Below are 21,251 nucleotides of genomic sequence, written 5' to 3' on the forward strand. Positions count from 1 at the left end.
GCAAGTTGATGTGTTGAGTGAGCATTCTAATACACTTTGATTATAGTAATGAAGATATTTCAAGCAATGCAGTAGAAGTAACAGTTTAAAGATCTGTACTTTCATGCCTAAAGTATCTTATCAAAATTGTGGAGGAACTTGTTTCTGTTTTATTTTCATTTATCAAATAAAAACACTTTGGGGAGAAGTATATTTTTAGGCAGACGTACATTTAATTGTGAAATTAGAATTAGATAATAATGTGAAAATAGCTGAATTTCCAATAAAGGAAAAAGTAATTAAAATATATGCTAGAATTTCTGTTTCTGAATAAATATTGTTGTCTAAAGTATTCACTCTGGGATATTTTTGCTCTTAAAATATTTTTGTTATGACCCTCTTGGAAGTGATTCCAGATTCTGTTAGAGCTACACAAGAAAATGCTTCATTACATATAAGCACACCCTAAATAGTGTTATTCAGTTTTAATTTCCCACTGTCTTCATCAGACCCAGCCCTCAAAGTGCAATACTCTCATAGGCAAAGAATGATTACATCGAAGGGAGGAGGGATAAAACTTGCTTAACTATATATGTTCTAGTTTCTTTGTTTAAAAGCTAGTCACATAACTTTATTAAGTATAAACCAAAGACAGATGTTTTCATAAAATGACAAAGGGTGAGAGTGGCAGGAGACAGACTTGGTCTGGGAAATACCATTAATTTCCCCAGTTAGTTCAATGAGTTAGTTTTGAGCTAACTATCTGCTTGATAGATAACAAATTGATACATCTAGTTGGCTGAATGAATAATTGCACCCCGAAGATGTTCATGTCCTAATCCCTGGAACCTATGTTACGTAACATTGCAAAATGGATTTTGCAGCTACGATTAAACTAAAGATCTTGTGATAGGTAGATTATCCTGGATTATCTGGGTGGGCCCAGTGTAATCACAAGGATCCTTTTTTAAAAAAAGTATTTATTTATTTATTTGGCTGCGTTGGGTCTTAGTTGCGGCACGCGGGATCTTTCGTTGTGCCACGCAGGCTTCTCTCTAGTTGTGATGTGTGGGTTTTTCTCTCTAGTTGTGGCGCATGGGCTCCAGGGTGTGTGGGCTCTGTAGTTTGTGGCACGCGGGCTCTCTCGTTGACGTGTGCGAGCTCAGTAGTTGTGCTGCACAGGCTTAGTTGTCCTGCAGTGTGTGGGATCATCTTAGTTCCCCGACCAGGGATTGAACCCACGTCCCCTGCATTGGAAGGTGGATTCTTTACCACTGGACCACCAGGGAAATCCCACAAGGGTCCTTTTGAGAGGAAGGATGGCCATTAGTCAGAAGGAGATCTGATAATGGAAGCTGAGGTTGGAGTGATAGGAATATGGGCAACCTCTAAAAGCTGGGAAAGACAAGGAAACAGATTCTTCCCTAGAGCATACAGAAGGAACACAGCCTTGCCAACACCTTGATTTTAGTTGAGACTCATTTGGATTTTTTTTTTTTTTGCGGTACGTGGGCCTCTCACTGTTGTGGCGTCTCCCGTTGCGGAGCACAGGCTCCAGACGCGCAGGCTCAGCGGCCATGGCTCACAGGCCCAGCCGCTCCGCGGCATGTGGGATCTTCCTGGACCGGGGCACGAACCCGTGTCCCCTGCATCGGCAGGCGGACTGTCAACCACTGCGCCACCAGGGAAGCCCTCATTTGGAGTTTTGATCTCTACAATTGGAAGATAATAAATTTGTGTTGTTTTAAGCCACTAAATTTGTGGTAATTTGTTATAGCGGCAATAGGAAATGAATACAGTACACATAGCTATGATTTATTCATTTGTTCATTCATTCAACAAATAAATATTCAGTACCTACAGTGTACCAGAACTGTGCTAAGTGCTAGGGATGTAATGGGGATAAAAAGCAGACACAGGCACCATTTTCATAAAGCTTACAGTAGAGGTAGTTTATAGTCAGTAAGAAGAAGGCTTGGAGATTGGAATTAGTGAAAAGATGAAAGGGCTGTTAAATATAGATTTGTTTGAAAGAAATGGTAGGGTTGGGAAGAGCAAGCGACATGGATACTACTCCTTTACTACTTAGTTTTCTTTTTTATTTTGAGATAATTTGCTACTAACAGAATAGTTGCAAAGATAGTATAGAAGTTCCTGTATGTCCTTCACTCAGTTTTCCCTTATGCTAATATTTTAATCAGAGAACATTTATCAAAACTTAAGAAATTAGTATTACTACAGTACTATTAACTAAAGTACCGAACTTGTTTGGATTTCACCAGTTTTCCTACTGGTGTTCTTTTTTCAATGGTATGATCCAGTTCAGGATCCCACATTGCATGTAGTTATGTCCCTTTAGTCTCTTCCAATCTGTGACAGTTCTTCAATCTTTGTTTTTCATGATCTTGAACTTTTAATGAGTACTGCTCAGTTAGTTTGTAGAGTGTTCCTTAATTTGGGTTTGTCTTATGTTTTCACATGATTAGATTTAGGCTATGAATTTTGGCAAGAATACCATAACATTTATTCATTGGAATTACCTCTTAGTTTTGTGTGGTCTCTTCTTAAGTATGACTGTTAAGTTTCTGAAAACCCAACAATTGGGGAAATTTGTCATTGAGGAACTTTAGTATATCTTAAGTTATAAATAATGGTGTCATACACTTTTGCATTTATCAAAATTAGTATTAATTGAGTACTTATGCAGGTACTTAATTTGAATATTTTATTTAATCTTGCAATAGTTATATGAGGTAGGGATGATTAGTTTTCAGGTGGTAGAAGTGAGGTTTAGATACATTAAGTAACTTTCCCAAAGGGGTAGAGTAAGGATTTATAGTCCATCAATTGTATATATAAAACACTTACATAGATGATTTAAGAATTTCCTCCTCATTACTTATTTGAGCAGATCACTCTTTCATGTTTTTAACCATTTTACAACAAATGATTTCTTAAATGGACACTGTTTAAAATAAGATTCTTTTTTTCCCCCCCAAATGAGTTAGAACTTAATTTTGGGCTTCAGGACCAGCGTCAGAGACTCTAGTCTGAGAAATCATCATTCCTGTAAAATAAGGTTCTTAACATTAAACTAACTGCTGAAGCTCAAAGGGTACTAGTTAATGGTGTCATTTAAGGACACTCTCTGGCTTGGGGGCTCTGAGGAACAGTTTCATGGTTGGGTTGCCATGGTTCAGTGTCTGGCCTTCACCTTTTGTCAGTGTCTAGAGGTGGTTGGACACGTTGGGGAGACTGACTTGTGCTAACTCAAATGCCTAGGTTTAGGACAGAAATTTATTAATTTAGAATGAATTAATGAATTAATTTTATCTGATATAGTTGTTAGGTCATATGGTCTAACTGGTCTGTAGGTTAGATACATGGGAAGCTAAATTATAATCAGAAGCTGGCTTAGTAAGTACAGAGTCAGAACAAAGGTACTAAATGTTCCTGTGTGTCCTGCTAAAGCAGTATACTGACCGAATGAACTGGATGCTCAGGTCCTAACTGGATGAGGACATCCTCTTTGTTCAACAGTACTGGAAGACAAATGAACCTGGTTATGTCTGTGGTTCATCCCCCTTTCCATATGTTATCTTTATTACCATCGATGAGCACTTTTCTTTAGGTATTAATACATACCATTGCTGTCTAAAAGCTTTAACATGCTCGTATGGCCAAACTGTGATTATTATATGCTGATTTCTTGATTAATACTTTGATGTTACCATTTACAAATTATAATTACCCTAGTGTGTGTTTATTTCATTTAGTTTTACACATATCTCTCCATGGAAAGTGTTTTGTGAATGACGTATCTGAGGTCATTACTGTGAATATTGTTTCTGAGAGGCAGAGCTTTGAACTAGGAAGTACTTGGGATTCATAACACAGCAGACCTAAGTTCGTTTGCCTGTGCCAGTTAGGTACCTTGGGCAAGCTAAGCAGTTTAGCATTTTGGAGCTTTACTTTTTCACTTTTTTAAAAAAGAAAAATATAATAAATATTACTGATATCCAAAAAAAAGAATAATAACCTCATATTTATCCAGAATATTCATTGATATTTAAGAACCATTTTGAAGCCTTCATAGCATTCATCTTTACTTGAACAAGTTATTTTATAATACAGCTTTTATAACAATGTTGATGATTTCTTCCTTTTTTCACGTTTGCAGAAACAGATCCACATAGCCTCTGACTTGGTTCTGTAGTTCATTGTTGGTGTTTGCATTAAGAGACATAGCTGATAACGCCATAGTTTACCTTTTGGAAACTAAATGCTTCTTATCTTGTATAAATACATATGCAGGTTAGTCATGTTGGTATTGTGCCTTGTCTCAGGAAAGGTTTTGCATACATTTTTAGCATTCCGTATATTATAATAGATTAAGTGTTTAGTTAACATGAGGACAATATTTCTTTTTAAAGAAGTGTGGAGTAGTTAAAATCTGTTTGGTAAATTTGTATTTGACCTCTATTATATTTATCAGCCATATAAATTAATATTTGTAACACTGAAAAATTGATATTTGATGCTATTTTTTGGTGACCTTACTACTGGAGACAGTAGATTTAGGGATCATTTTTGTAGACTATAATTTTCCGACTCTGTCAGCTCCATTAACTGTCACTGCTCTCTAGTTTGCCTTTTGTGGTTCATCACTCCGTTCTTGAGTACGAACTCTACTCATTGGCGACGTGTGAAAATTACCTTATCAAAGTGGTTATCATTAATACAATAGAGTGTGTGTGTGTGTCTGTGTGTCAATCTGTCTGTGTTTAAAGGAGGATTGCTATAGTAGCTGAAAACTTTCCTTTGATTTTGGTGCTAGTTTGACAGGTTTACTTTCCTCTCACTGAATTAGAAGTGGACCTTTGAAGATCTTGGCCATACCTTTTTAGTGGACTTTACCTCCAGCATTATGTCTGGGACAGCAGTTGTAATTTTGTAAAGCTGTTTACTCTTAATGCTGACTACTTTTGATCCATAGGATCAAAGGATAAAGTGGAGTAATTTAGTTTGGTACATAAAAGACTTGTGCTCTGCTAATTTAATCAGAAGGCATCAAAATTTATTCATTATTCTTCAGAGTAGATCTGCTGATCTATCATGAGAGGATGACTCCTAGCTAATTACAGGGACATTTAGGATTTATTAGTCATTTTAGGTTAGCTAGAAAAGCATAAACACTTTACTTGTTTCCAGCTCTCTTCTAAGTTTGTTGTTCCTTGCTTTTGTTCTTTGAGTGCCTTAACTCTTTTTTTTTCAGGCTTTAAAAAATATTGAGATACACTGTGTAAGTTTAAGGTGTACAACTGTTGGTTTGATACATTTATATATTGCAATATGATCACTATAGTAACATTAGTTAACACCTTTATCATGCATGTCACATATTTATCATTTCATTTTTGTGTTGAGAACAGCCAAGATTTAGTCTGTTAGGAACTTTGAAGTTTACCATACAGTATTGTTGACTATAATTACTATGCTGTATATTAGATCTCTAGAACTTATTTCTCTACTAGTTGTAAGTTTGTACCCTGAAATAACATTCCCCTACCCCTCAGCCCCTGGTAACCACTATTCTACTCTGATTTTACAAGTTCAGATTTTTAGACTCCCATATAAATGTATGATATTTGTAATTTGAAGGGATATCTGCATACCCATGTAATGAACATTACATACCCATGTAATGAACATTGCAGCATTCACAGTAGCCAAGATATGACAACAACCTAAGTGTCTGTCAACAGAAGAATGGGTAAAGTAGATGTGATGTGTATACGTATACAATGGAATATTATTCAGCCATGAGAAAGAAGGAAATCCTGCCATTTGTGACAACATAGAAAGACCTTTAATGCATTGCTCTCAGTGAGATGTCAGAGAAAGACAAATACTATAAGTTCCTTAACTCTTTTTTAAAATAAATTTTTATTGTGACAAAATGTACATAACATAAAATTTACCATTTTAACCATTTTAAGTGTACAATTCAGTGGCATTAAGTACGTTCACCTTCACTACCCCCCATTTCCAGAACTTTTTCATCATCCCAAACTGAAACTCTGTACCCATTAAACAATAACTCAGGTGTCCATCGACAGATGAATGGATAAAGATGTGGCACATATATACAGTGGAATATTACTCAGCCATAAAAAGAAACAAAATTGAGTTATTTCTAGTGAGGTGGATGGACCTAGTCTGTCATACAGACTGAAGTAAGACAGAAACTTACTAACACATAAATATGGAATCTAAAAAAAAAAAAGGTTCTGATGAACTTAGGGGCAGGACAGGAATAAAGATGCAGACTAGAGAATGGACTTGAGGACGCGGGGAGGGGGAAGGGTAAGCTGGGACGAAGTAAGAGAGTAGCATTGACATATATACACTACCAAATGTAAAATAGATAGCTAGTGGGAAGCAGCTGCATAGCACAGGGAGATCAGCTCGGTGCTTTGTGACCACCTAGAGGGGTGGGATAGGGAGGGTGGGATAGGGAGACGCAAAAGAGAGGGGATATGGGGATATATGTATACATATAGCTGATTCACTTTGTTTTACAGCAGGAACTAACACAACATTGTAAAGCAATTGTACTCCAATGAATATGTTAAAAAAAAAAAAAACCTCCCCATTCCCTACTCTTCCCATCCCCTGGTAACCACTATTCTACTTTCTGTCTCTATGAATTTGTCTATTCTAGGTATCCCATATAAGTGGAATCATACAATATTTGTTCTTTTGTGTCTGGGTTATCTCACTTAGCGTAATGTTTTCAAGATTCATCTATGCTGTAGCATGTATAAGAATTTCATTCCTTTTTAAGACTGAACTTGTATGTATATACCACACTTGTTTTATCCATTCATCCATTGATGGACATTTGTATTGTGTCCACCTTTTGGCTATTATGAATAACACTGCTATGATATTAATGTACAAATATCTGCTCAAGTCCCTGCTTTCAATTATTTTTGGTATATACCTAGAAAGTGAGATTGCTGGATCATATTTCAGTTTTTTAGGAACTGCCATACTGTTTTCCATAGCGTTCATTTTACATTCCCACCAGCAATGAACAAGGGTTCTATTTACTCCACATGTTTGCCAATATTTGTTATTTTCTGTGTGTGTGTGTGTGTGTGTGTGTGTGTGTGTTTAATAGCCATCCTAATGGGTGTGAAGTGGCATCTCATTCTGGATTTGATTTGCATTTCTCCAATGACTAGAGATGTTGAGCCTCTTTTTGTGTGCTTATTCACCATTTGTATTTCTGGTTTTGAAAAATGTCTATTCAAGTCCTTTGCCAATTTTTGAATTGGGTTGTTATTGTTGTTGCTGTTGTTGTTGAGTGACAGGAGTTCTTTTATATATTCTGAGTATTAATCCCTTATTAGATATAGAGTTGCAAATATTTTCTCCCATTCTGTAGATTGCCTTTTCACTGTCTTATGGTGCCTTTAATGCACAAGTTTTAAATTTCTTTTCTTTTTTTTGAGTGGGGGGTGGTACGCGGGCCTCTCACTGTTGTGGCCTCTCCCGTTGTGGAGCACAGGCTCCGGACGCTCAGGCTCAGCGGCCATGGCTCATGGGCCTAGCCGCTCCGTGGCATGTGGGATCTTCCCGGACCGGGGCACGAACCCGTGTCCCCTGCATCGGCAGGCGGACTCTCAACCACTGCGCCACCAGGGAAGCCCAAGTTTTTAATTTTGATTAAGTTCAGTTTATATATTTTATCTTTTGTTGCCTGTGTACTTTCACTTAAAAATTCATTGCTAAACCCAGTGTCATGAAGATTTTTCCCCTATGTTTTCTTATAAAAGTTTTATAATTTTACCTCTTATGTTTATTAGGTCTTTGATGCATTTTGAGTTAATTTTTGTATATGGTGTAAGGTAAGGGTAACCACTGTTCTGCTCTCTGTTTTTACAAGTTCTTCATTCTTTTGCACATGGATACTCAGTTTCTCCAACCTTTTGTGAAGAGACAATCCTTTCTCCATTGAAAGATCTTGACATCCTTGTCGAAAATCATCTATTTGACTATTTATACGAGGGATTATTTCTAGCTCTATAGTCTATTCCATTGATCTTTATGCCAGTATCACAGTGTTTTGATTACCATAGCTTTGTAGTAAGTTTTGAAGTCCAGAACTCCAACTTTGTTCTTTTTTCAAGATTGTTTTGGTTATTTGAGGTCCCTTGAGATTCCGTATGAATTTTAGGATGGTTTTTTTTTTAATTTCTGGGTTTTTTAGGATAGTTTTTTTTTATTTCTGCAAAACAGTGGGATTTTGATAGAATCTGCAGATCTCTTTTGGCATTGACATCATAACAGTATTAAGGTTTTCAATCCGAAAAAATGGGATGTGTTTCTATTTATTTATGTCTTCTATAATTTTAGCAATGTTTTGTAGTTTTAAGTGTTATAAGTCTTTTGCCTCCTTAGATAAGTTTCTTCCTAGATATTTTATTCTTTTTGATGCTATTATAAATTGAATTATTTTCTTAATTTCCTTTTTGGATTATTTATTTTAGTGTATAGAAGCACAACTTTTTTTTTCCTTTTTCATTAGGGTGAATTTATTTATAATTTATCATTACATCAGTGCTATCCCCCTTGGGGTTCCCAACTTTATGCAGGATATCCCTTTATATTCTAGAAGCACAACTTATTTTTGAGTGTTGATTTTGTATCCTGCAACTTTGCTGAACTAGTTTAGTAGTGATTCATTTTTTTAATATATATATACATATATATCTTCTTTTTAAAAAAAATTTTTAACATCTTTATTGGAGTATAATTGCTTTACAATGGTGTGTTAGTTTCTGCTTTATAACAAAGTGAATCAGTTATACATATACATATGTTCCCATATCTCTTCCCTCTTGTGTCTCCCTCCCTCCCACCCTCCCTATCCCACCCCTGTAGGTGGTCACAGAGCACCGAGCTGATCTCCCTGTGCTATGCGGCTGCTTCTCACTAGCTATCTATTTTACGTTTGGTAGTGTAATATGTCCATGCCACTCTCTCACTTTGTCACAGTAGTGATTGATTTTGAGTGTCTGGAAAAGGAAGCTAACCACTAGTAAAAAGGAAAAAAATATGATATATTTTTAAGTTAACAGGAATAAAGTAAACAGCAAAGTAAAATAAATAAAGAACCTAAAATAAGATGGAAGGACTAAAATTAAATATATCTTTTGCTATATCAAATGTGGACAGATTGCACTTGCAGGAGTACCAACCAATATTAATATCTATTATAGAAGAAAGAAAGTAAACTTAAAGCATTAAACAGGGTATTATAAAGTTATTTACTTCACAGTTTAAGAAGATAAAGCCCTTTGATAAAGACCTATAGGCACCAAAAAGATTCTGGCTAATATTTTAAATTCAGAACCTCTAATAGATTAAAGGAAAATGGATAAACATATAGCTGTAGTAGGAAATTTCAGGTGCAGATCAAGTGGACGAAAAGTGAATAAATATAGAGGAAGTGAATTATATAATCCACAAACTCCATTTGATGGATATATAGAAGCTTATATTCTCCAAATGGGGAATATACATTTTTATGGTCTACAAGCCACTAAAAAAGTTGGTTAAATATGTGGCCCAAAGAAAACCTTAAGTTAAAAGAAAAGAGATTTTATATTCTGCATTACTCAATAAAATTAGAAATAAATAATGAAAAAAGTAACCAAAAAACTCTTAACTAATTGGAGATCAGAAATCGCACTCCTAGATAAAATTTGGATCAAGGAGAAAATCAAAACTCAAAGTATAAACTACCTAGAAAGCAATGAAAAAGAAGACATTGCAACAAAACTTGTGAGTCATTGCAAAAGCTATACCCAGAAGAAAATTTATCAGCTAAAATGTCTTCATTATTAATGAACAGTAACTGTTGGGTTGGCAAAAAAGTGCCTTCGTTTTTCAAGTAAAAATAAAAGACACATTTTTCATTTTCACTAAGAAATTTATTGAACAACGTATTCACCCTTTTGTTCTACTACGTCCTGCCATTTTTCAGGCAACTTCATAATTCCAACTTCCCAAAACTTTTTATCATTTTTTTTCTTTCGGTATGTGGTCCTCTCACTGTTGTGGCCTCTCCTGTTGCGGAACACAGGCTCCGGACGCGCAGGCTCAGTGGCCATGGCTCATGGGCCTAGCCGCTCCGCGGCATGTGGAATCTTCCCGGACCGGGGCACGAACCCGTGTCCCCTGCATCGGCAGGCGGACTCCCAACCACTGCGCCACCAGGGAAGCCCCACTTTTTATCTTTTTGAGCAAAGAGCTCTTCCAGGTGCCTTTTACAGTCTTCCAGGGAATGGAAATTTTTTCCATTAAGAGAATTTTGTAAAGACCGAAATAAATGGAAATCCGAAGGTGCAATGTCTGGTGAATATGGCAGATGAATCAGAACTTCCCAGCCAAGCTGTAACAGGTTTTGCCTGGTTATCAAAGAAACATGTGGTCTAGTGTTATCCTGGTGGAAGATTATGCGTTTTCTGTTGACTAATTCCAGACGCTTTTCATCAAGTGCTGCTTTCAGTTGGTCTAATTGGGAGCAGTACTTGTTGGAATTAATCGTTTGGTTTTCCAGAAGGAGCTCATAATAGAGGACTCCCTTCCAATCCTACCATATACATAACATCACCTTCTTTGGATGAAGACCAGCCTTAGGTGTGGTTGGTGGTGGTTCATTTCACTTGCCCCACGATCTCTTCCGCTCCACGTTATTGTACAGTGTCAAAGGAATTCACATAACCAAGCTGGTGCAAATGATTTTCACCGCTTGATTTGGATATTCTGAATATGTCGGCTATCTCCCACATGGTATAACATTGATTGTTCTCAATGAATGTCTCGATTTGATGGTTATCAACTTCAACTGGTCTACCCAACTATAGAGCATCGTCCAGCGAGAACTCTCCAGCACGAAACTTCGCAAACCACTTTTGACATGTTCGATCAATCACAGCACCTTCTCCATACACTGCACCAATCGTTTTTTGCATTTCGGTTGCGTTTTTACCTTTCTTGAAATAATAAAGTATAATATGCCAAAAATGTTGCTTTTTTTCCTTCCATCTTCAATATTAGAATCACTACACAAAAATTCACCAATTTTGATAAGAGTTTTTTTTAAATGCACGCTGATATGACAGCTGTCACATACAATCTAACAAAATTGTTTGAATGAAGTTAAAGACTATTAAGTGCTACTAGAGCCATCTTATGGAAAAAAACTGGCCAAACCTGTGGCCAACCCGATAGAAGGAATTTAGTACCTATCTTAAGACATTAGGGAAATAACAGTAAAAGAAAGCAAAATAAAGGAAGAGGGAATTAATAAAGATACCTGAAATCAAAAATTATAAATAGATATGAAATTCTAATATTTTGGACTCTCTGAAAAATGATTAATAAACCTGATGAAAGAAAATATGAGGGCAAAAAATACATGAGAGAAGATATGAGAAATGCAACATAGCCAGCTCTGGAAGAGTAAAAGAATTATAAGAGAATATGATGTGGACATTTGACAACAAATTTTCCTAACATTTTCATATGAAACATTTCAAATATAGAACAAAGTTGAAAATCTTAGAACATTCGTAATATCTGCTGTCTAGATTCTACCTTTCACATTGATAACACAGTTTAAATCTTAAGTAATGGATTACTCCTAATCAAAATATAAACCCAAAATGTACAGGAGAAAAAGAAAAGTTAAATAGGCCAGTTATTAAGACGATGTAGAGAGGGGATTTAAGCTCTTTTTTTCCCCCTCTTAATACCAGGGCAAGGAAGCATCCCAAGAATTTGCAATGCGAAATTGTTTATAATAAAGAAAACTTGGATCAGTCTAAATGCCCATCAATGGGTGAATGGCTAAATTGTGTTAGAACTATCTAATGAGATATTATAGAATAGTTAAACTAGAACTATACATATCAAAATACATAAATATAAAAAATGTAATATTGAGCAAAATAATTTGCAAAAGGACACATACCATGTGATAACCAATTATATCTCCTACAGTAGCAAGGAATAATTGGAAATTGCAATTTTTAAAAAGTACTATTTACAGTAGCACCCAAAAATGAAATACTTAAGTATAAATAACAAAGTATGTGTAGAATCTGTATGCTGATAACTAAAAAACACTGTTAAAAGAAATCGAAGATCTCTATAAATGGATTGGTTGGTTGGAAGACTCACTGTTGCTAAGATGTTCATTCTCTCCATATGACCTAGAAATTCAAAACAATTATATCGGAATCCCAGCAGGAATGTTTTTACATGTTGACAAGCTGATTCTAAAACTAATATGGAAAGGCAAGGAACTAGAATAGCTGAAACAATTTTGATAAAGAAGAACAAGTTTGAAGAATTCATGTTAACTGATTTCTAGACTTACTCTAAAGGTATAGTAATAATACATGTATGGTATTGGCAAAAAGGTAGACACACAGATCAGTGGAACAAAACAGAGTTCAGAAATAGACCCAAACACATATGGTCAAGTGATTTTAAAAAGGAAAATGGTGCAATGTTAATTTGGCATAGAAAGGATGGTCTTTTCAACAAAAGGTGCCGGAACAATTGGACATACATATTCAAAAAAATGAATCTTGGCCTAACTCTCATACATTATACAAAGTTTAACTCAAAATAAATTATAGACCTAAAAAGTAAAACAAGAAACTAAAACTTCTAGAAGGAAACATATGAGAAAATCTTTTTGAAATTTTGGTTAGGCAGAGAGTTCTTGGATATAACAACAAAATCATGATCCAAAGAAAAAAATCAATAAATTGGACTTCATCAAAATTAAAATATTTTGCTCTAAGAAAGACATGTTAAGAGAATGAAAAGACAGTCCACAGACTGGCAAATAATATTTTCTTTCCTTTTTTAAAAAATTTATTTATTTTTGGCTGCGTTGGGTTTTCATCACCGCGCACGGGCTTTCTCTAGTTGCGGCAAGAGGGGGCTACTCTTCATTGCGGTGTGTGGGCTTCTCATTGTGGTGGCTTCTCTTGTTGCAGAGCACAGGCTCTAGGCGCACAGGCTTCAGTAGTTGTGGCTTGTGGACTCTAGAGTGCAGGCTCAGTAGTTGTGGCACACCGGCTTAGTTGCTCCACGGCATGTGGAATCTTCCCAGACCAGGGATCGAACCTGTGTCCTCTGCATTGGCAGGCAGATTAGTAACCACTGCGCCACCAGGGAAGTCCCCCTGGCAGAGAATATTTTCAAATCACATATGTGACAAAGGACTTGTGTCCAGAATCTATAAAGAACTCGCAAAACTTAACAAGGTAAAACAACCCAATTTTAAAATGGGCTAAAGATTTGAACAGTCATCTCACCAAAGAAGACAGATATATGGCAAGTAAGCGTTTAAGAAGATGCTTTAAATAAGGAAATTATATTGTTAGGGAAAAGGAAATTAAAACCATAATCTCATACTCCAGTACAATTATTAGAATGGCTAAAACCAACCAAACCAGAAAAGCCACCTGACAGTACCAGCTGTTGGTGAGGATGAAGAATGCAGAGAAATTCTCATATATTGCTGTCTTTTTCTTATAAAGTTAAGCATACCTTATGACCAATCAATCCTACATGAGATAGTTACCCAAGAAAACCTATGTTCACACAAAGACGTGTACATGAATATATTTATAGTAGCTTTATTTATAATTACTCAAAACTGAAATCACCCAAATTCTCCTCATCTGGGGAACGGATAAGTCGACTATGTTTCATCCATAGGTGGAATACTATTCAACAATTAAAAGCAACAAACTATTGATACTTGCACAATAAGGATAAATCTAAAAGACATTATGCTAAGTGAAAGATGCCAGGCTCAAAGGCTTTCTTCTCATTTATAAGAGTTTCTAGAAAAGACAAAATTATAGGAATAATAAATAGATCAGTGGTTTCTAGAATTTAAGGGTGAGGTGAGAGTTTGACTATAAAGGGATGGTGCAAGGGAGTTTTTTTGGGGGAGTGATGGAACTGTTCTGTATTTTAATTGTGGCAGTGGTTACATGACTTTATGCATTTGTTGAAACTCATGAAACTGTGCACCAAAAAGAGTCAATTTTACTAGATATAAACTTTAAAATAAAATTTAATATATGGCTCAGGAGAAAGAAGCTGAGAGACTATCAGCTCTTTCTCCCTACCCCCGGCCTGCACAAAAAAAATCTTACTGAAACTCTGGACAAATGGAAAGCCATGTTCTTAGATGGTTTTCAGATGCCAGTTTTATCCAAAATTTTATATATGTTTCCAATTAAGATTCCAGGGGATTCTATTTTATTTTATTTTGTATTTTATTGATTTACTTTTAAACTTTTTATTTTATATTGGAGTATAGTTGATTAACAATATTGTGCCAGTTTCAGCTGCACGACAAAGTGATTCAGTTACTCATATACACGTATCTATTCTTTTTCAAATTCCTTTCCCAATTAGGCCGCCACGTAATATTGAGCAGAGTTCCCTGTGCTATACAGCAGGTCCCCGTTGGCTATTCATTTTAAATATAGTACTGTGTACACATCAATCCCAAACTCTCTAATCATCTCTCCCCCCAATCCTTCCCTCCTGGCAACCACAAGTTCGATAAGTCTGTGAATCTGTTTCTGCTTTACAAGTAAGTTCATTTGTATCATTTTTTTAAGATTCCGCATATAAGGGATATCATACAATATTTCTCCCTCTCTGTCTGACCCACTTCACTCAGCACAACAATCTCCAGGTCCATCCATGTTGCCACAGATGGCGTTACTTCATTCTTTTTAATGGCCAAGTAACATTCCATTGTATATATGTACCACATCTTCTTCATCCATTCATCTGTTGATGGACATTTAGGTTGCTTCCATGCCTTGGCTATTGCTGCTGTTGTAAAGCTGCACTGAGCAGCTTATGGGATTTTAGTTCCACGACGAGGGATCAAACCCGGGCCCTTGGCAATGAGTGTGCAGAGTCCTAACCAGTGGACCACCAGGGTATTCCTGATTCTCTTTTATTTTAATTGAAAAAAATGATCTTAATTTTTTTATGGAATATAAATAGATTAGCCAAGAAAATAATGAAGAATAGGAAAGTGACTTAGTCTTACCAGTTATTAAACATACTGAAAGCTACTGCCATAGGAATAGACAGATTGGTGGAAGGAAGCAGAACCCATTGTAGCTGGAAATTTAATATACAACAAACATGTTCTTCAAGTCAGTGAGAAACGAATGGTTTAAGTGGTGCTAGCAAAACTGATTAACCATCTAGATGAGAATACTGCATGTACAGAAATGGATTCCAGATGGATTAAGAAGTTAAATATAAAAAGTAAAGTCTTAGAAGACTAAAATTTAGATATTTACATAAGAGATATTCAATAAAGTAAAAGATATTACTGAGTGACTATGGGGTGTACTAAATGGTCATTATCTGAAGAAAAGACTCTTCTGTGCCAGTCTTCTCCCCCTAATTTTCCAGATATAACTGCAGTTATTCATTTGTATATCTGTCTAGTCCTTTTTCAATACATTTAAATATATACTAGAAAGCATTGTTCGGGATGGTTCTTCTTTTATGTACAAAGTATATTATAAATTTTCTTTCAGATCGATTTTTTTCACTCACCAGTAGGTCTTAGAGATCTATCCACGTTAGTACACATAGATCTAGCTCATTCGTTTAACTGTTACTTGTTTATAACCAAGTTTAGCATACTGTGACCCATTTGATCCTGGGCAGGTTACTTAACCACCTTAACCTCAGTTTTTTTTTTTTCAAAATGGCGATGACAATAGTAGTGACTATCTCAAAGGGTTGTTGTAGGGACTAAATGTGTTAATATACAAAAAAATTTAGGACAGTGCTTGGCATATAATAAACTTTGTTATTGACATTTTGATTATTTCTAATTTTTCACAACTACAGACCATGCTGCAACTGACTGTCATTTACATATTTTCTTATACACATCAAGGAATAATGTAAATAACCAAAAATGAAATTGCCAGAGCTCTGGTGTGCTGCTTAACTAGGGTTACTATGAAGTCTTAAAAAAACCTCTTTTAACAGAAGTCTTTTCCTTTTATCAAGTTGCCATTTCTTCTACTCTCTTGAGTTTGATAAAAATACATTCTAGGGACTTCCCTGGTGGCGCAGTGGTTAAGAGTCCGCCTGCCAATGCAGGGGACATGGGTTCGATCCCTGGTCTGGGAAGATCCCACATGCCTCAGAGCAACTAAGCCCACGGGCCCTAGAGCCCATGCTCCGCGACAAGAGAAGCCACCGCAGTGAGAAGCACACAGCAAATAAGACCCAACACAGCCAAAAATAATTAAATTAAAAAAATTCTATCAAGGTATATATTTTTTATCTTAAAAAAATCCTTTGAACCCTTCTCATATTTCAAACACTACTGTGGATTTACTTATATATTTCTTTTTTCATTTTGGTGGGGTTTAGGAAGGGATGGGAATTAATTTAATATGTTGTTAACCATCTTGAAATGGAAATCATACCTAAATTTTTAACTAGCATATTTGATTATTTCTCTATCAACATCAAAGCTTAAAATAGTTCTGTCACTCCTTTCTCTCCTGCTTCCCCTTGCAGAAGACAGAAATAGTTTTTATTCTTCCTTCTCTATTAGATTTTAATGAAATAATCTGGAATTTTAATTAAAGACTTACCTTTTTGCATTACAGTTGACCTTTGAACAACGTGGGGGATAAGGGTGCTGGCCCTGAGGAGTAGAAAATTCATTATAACTTTATAGTCGGCTTTCCATATCTGCAGTTCTGCATCCAAGGATTCAACCAACCACCTATCATGTAGCAATGTAGTATTTATTGAAAAAAAATCCATGTGTAAGTGGGTCTATGGAGTTGAAACTTGTGTTGTTCAAAGGTCAACTGCATATATCTTCTATTTTAATTACTGTTTAGAAAATTTTACCAAACATATTAGCCACAGTTACTTAGGCTTCATTTTTTTAAAAACATCTTTATTGGGGTATAATTGCTTTACAATGGTGTGTTAGTTTCTGCTTTATAACAAAGTGAATCAGTTATATGTATAAATATGTTCCCATATCTCCTCCCTCTTGTGTCTCCCTCCCTCCCACCCTCCGTATCCCATCCTTCCAGGTGGTCACAAAGCACCGAGCTGATCTCCCTGTGCTATGCAGCTGCTTCCCACTAGCTATCTACCTTACGTTTGGTAGTGTATATATGTCCATGCCTCTCTCTCGCTTTGCCACAGTTTACCCTTCCCCCTCCCCATATCCTCAAGTCCGTTCTGAAGTAGGTCCGTGTCTTTATTCCTGTCTTACCCCTAGGTTCTTCATGACATTTTTTTTCTTAAATTCCATATATATGTGTCAGCATACGGTATTTGTCTTTCTCTTTTGAAATTACGTTACTCTGTATGACAGACTCTAGGTCTATCCACCTCATTACAAATAACTCAATTTCGTTTCTTTTGATGGCTGAGTAATATTCCATTGTATATATGTGCCACATCTTCTTTATCCATTCATCTGTTGATGGACACTTAGGTTGTTTCCATCTCCAGGCTATTGTAAATAGAGCTGAAATGAACATTTTGGTACATGACTCTTTTTGAATTATGGTTTTCTCAGGTTATATGCCCAGTAGTGGGATTGCTGGGTCATATGGTAGTTCTATTTGTAGTTTTTTAAGGAACCTCCATACTGTTCTCCATAGTGGCTGTACCAATTCACATTCCCACCAGCAGTGCAGGAGTGTTCCCTTTTCTCCACACCCTCTCCAGCATTTATTGTTTGTAGATTTTTTGATGATGGCCATTCTGACTGGTGTGAGATGCTATCTCATTGTAGTTTTGATTTGCATTTCTCTAATGATTAATGATGTTGAGCATTCTTTCATGTGTTTGTTGGCAGTCTGTATATCTTCTTTGGAGAAATGTCTGTTTAGGTCTTCTGCCCATTTTTGGATTGGGTTGTTTGTTTTTTTGTGATTGAGCTGCATGAGCTGCTTGTAAATTTGGAAATTAATCCTTTGTCAGTTGCTTCATTTGCAAATATTTTCTCCCATTCTGAGGGTTGTCCTTTAGTCTTGTGTATGGTTTCCTGTGCTGTGCAAAAGCTTTGAAGTTTCATTAGGTCTCATTTGTTTATTTTTGTTTTTATTTCCATTTCTCTAGGAGGTGGGTCAAAAAGGATCTTGCTGTGATTTATGTCATAGAGTGTTCTGCCTATGTTTTCCTCTAAGAGTTTGATAGTTTCTGGCCTTACATTTAGATCTTTAATCCATTTTGAGCTTATTTTTGTGTATGGTGTTAGGGGGTGATCTAATCTCATACTTTTACATGTACCTACCTGTCCAGTTTTCCCAGCACCACTTATTAAAAAGGCTTTCCTTTCTCCAGTGTACATTCCTGCCTCCTTTATCAAAGATAAGGTGACCATATGTGCGTGGGTTTATCTCTGGGCTTTCTATCCTGTTCCATTGATCTATCTTTCTGTTTTTGTGCCTGTACCATATTGTCTTGATTACTGTAGCTTTGCAGTATAGTCTGAAGTCAGGGAGCCTGATTCCTCCAGCTCTGTTTTTCGTTCTCAAGATTGCTTTGGCTATTCGGGGTCTTTTGTGTTTCCATACAAATTGTGAAATTTTTTGTTCTAGTTCTGTGAAAAATGCCAGTGGTAGTTTGATAGGGATTGCGTTGAATCTGTAGATTGCTTTGGATAGTATATTCATTTTCACAATGTTGATTCTTCCAATCCAAGAACATGGTATATCTCTCCATCTATTTGTATCATCTTTAATTTCTTTCATCAATGTCTTATAATTTTCTGCATACAGGTCTTTTGTCTCCTTAGGTAGGTTTATTCCTAGATATATTATTCTTTTTGTTGCAATGGTAAATGGGAGTGTTTTCTTGATTTCACTTTCAGATGTTTCATCATTAGTGTATAGTAATGCAAGAGATTTCTGTGCATTAATTTTGTATCCTGCAACTTTACCAAATTCATTGATTAGGTCTAGTCATTTTCTGGTAGCATGTTTAGGATTCTCTATGTATAGTATCATGTCATCTGCAAACAGTGACAGCTTTACTTCTTCTTTTTCGATTTGGATTCCTTTTATTTGCTTTTCTTCTCTGATTGCTGTGGCTAAAACTTCCAAAACTATATTGAATAAGAGTGGTAAGAGTGGGCAACCTTGTCTTGTTCCTGATCTTAGTGGAAATGCTTTCAGTTTTTCACCATTGAGGATGATGTTTGCTGTGGGTTTGTCATATATGGCCTTCATTATGTTGAGGAAAGTTCCCTCTATGCCTACTTTCTGCAGGGTTTTTATCATAAATGGGTGTTGAATTTTGTTGAAAGCTTTCTCTGCATCTATTGAGATGATCGTATGGTTTTTCTCCATCAAGTTGTTAATATGGTTTATCACATTGATTGATTTGCGTATATTGAAGAATCCTTGCATTCCTGGAATAAACCCCACTTGATCATGGTGTATGATCCTTTTAATGTGCTGTTTGATTCTGTTTGCTAGTATTTTTTTGAGGATTTTTGCATCTGTGTTCATCAGTGATATTGGCATGTAGTTTTCTTTCTTTGTGACATCCTTGTCTGGTTTTGGTATCAGGGTGATGGTGGCCTCGTAGAATGAGTTTGGGAGTGTTCCTCCTCTCCAATTTTTTGGAAGAGTTTGAGAAGGATAGGTGTTAGCTCTTCTCTAAATGTTTGATAGGATTCACCTGTGAAGCCATCTGGTCCTGGACTTTTGTTTGTTAGAAGATTTTTAATCACAGTTTCAATTTCATTACTTGTGATTGGTCTGTTCATATTTTCTATTTCTTCCTGATTCAGTCTTGGCAGGTTGTGCCTTTCTAAGAATTTGTCCATTTCTTCCAGGTTGTCCATTTTATTGGCATAGAGTTGCTTGTAGTAATCTCTCATGATCTTTTGTATTTCTGCAATGTCAGTTGTAACTTCTCCTTTTTCATTTCTAATTCTATTGATTTGAGTCTTCTCCCTTTTTTTCTTGATGAGTCTGGCTAATGGTTTATCTATTTTGTTTATCTTCTCAAAGAACCAGCTTTTAGTTTTATTGATCTTTGCTATTGTTTCCTTCATTTCTTTTTCATTTATTTCTGATCTGAATTTTATGATTTCTTTCCTTCTGCTAATTTTGGGGTTTTTTTGTTCTTCTTTCTCTAATTGCTTGAGGTGCAAGGTTAGGTTGTTTATTCGAGATGTTTCCTGTTTCTTAAGGTTGGATTGTATTGCTATAAACTTCCCTCTTAGAACTGCTTTTGCTGCATCCCATAGGTTTTGAGTCGTCATGTCTCCATGTCATTTGTATCTAGGTGTTTTTTTATTTCCTCTTCGATTTCTTCAGTGATCACTTCGTTATTAAGTAGTGTAGTGTTTAGCCTCCATGTGTTTGTATTTTTTACAGATCTTTTCCTATAATTGATATCTAGTCTTAAGGCATTGTGGTCGGAAAAGGTACTTGATACAATTTCAATTTTCTTAAATTTGCCAAGGCTTGACTTGTGATCAAGGATATAATCTATCCTGGAGAATGTTCCATAAGCACTTGAGAAAAATGTGTATTCTGTTGTTTTTGGATGGAGTGTCCTACAAATATCAATTAAGTGCATCTTGTTTAATGTATCATTTAAAGCTTGTGTTTCCTTATTTACTTTCATTTTGGATGATCTGTCCATTGGTGAAAGTGGGATGTTAAAGTCCCCTACTATGAATGTGTTATTGTTGATTTCCCCTTTTATGGCTGTTAGTATTTGCCTTATGTATTGAGGTGCTCCTATGTTGGGTGCATAAATATTTACCATTGTTATATCTTCTTCTTGGATCGATCCCTTGGTCATTATATAGTGTCCTTCTTTGTCTCTTCTAATAGTCCTTATTTTAACGTCTATTTTGTCTGATATGAGAATTACTACTCCAGCTTTCTTTTGGTTTCCATTTGCATGGAATATCTTTTTCCATCCCCTTACTTTCAGTCTCTATGTGTCTCTAGGTCTGAAGTGGGTCTCTTGTAGACAGCAAATATATGGGTCTTGTTTTTGTATCCATTCAGCCAATCTGTGTCTTTTGGTGGGAGCATTTAGTCCATTTACATTTAAGGTAATTATCGATATGTATGTTCCTATTCCCATATTCTATATTGTTTTGAGTTCGT

General features: G+C 35.9%; 1 protein-coding gene and 1 non-coding gene across 2 annotated transcripts in view; one reads left to right on the top strand and one right to left on the bottom strand.

Moving 5' to 3' along the window:
• Positions 1-21,251, top strand: part of WNK3 (WNK lysine deficient protein kinase 3) — a 185,167-nt gene that overhangs the window by 38,106 nt on the left and 125,810 nt on the right. The window lies entirely within an intron of this gene.
• LOC115849156 (small nucleolar RNA SNORD52) lies at positions 2,981-3,048 on the bottom strand. The gene has a single exon (XR_004037919.1). It is a non-coding gene; the product is annotated as a small nucleolar RNA SNORD52 (small nucleolar RNA).

This window comes from Globicephala melas, chromosome X (genome assembly GCF_963455315.2).
Source record: "Globicephala melas chromosome X, mGloMel1.2, whole genome shotgun sequence".
In the NCBI taxonomy this organism is placed as follows: Eukaryota; Metazoa; Chordata; class Mammalia; order Artiodactyla; family Delphinidae; genus Globicephala; species Globicephala melas.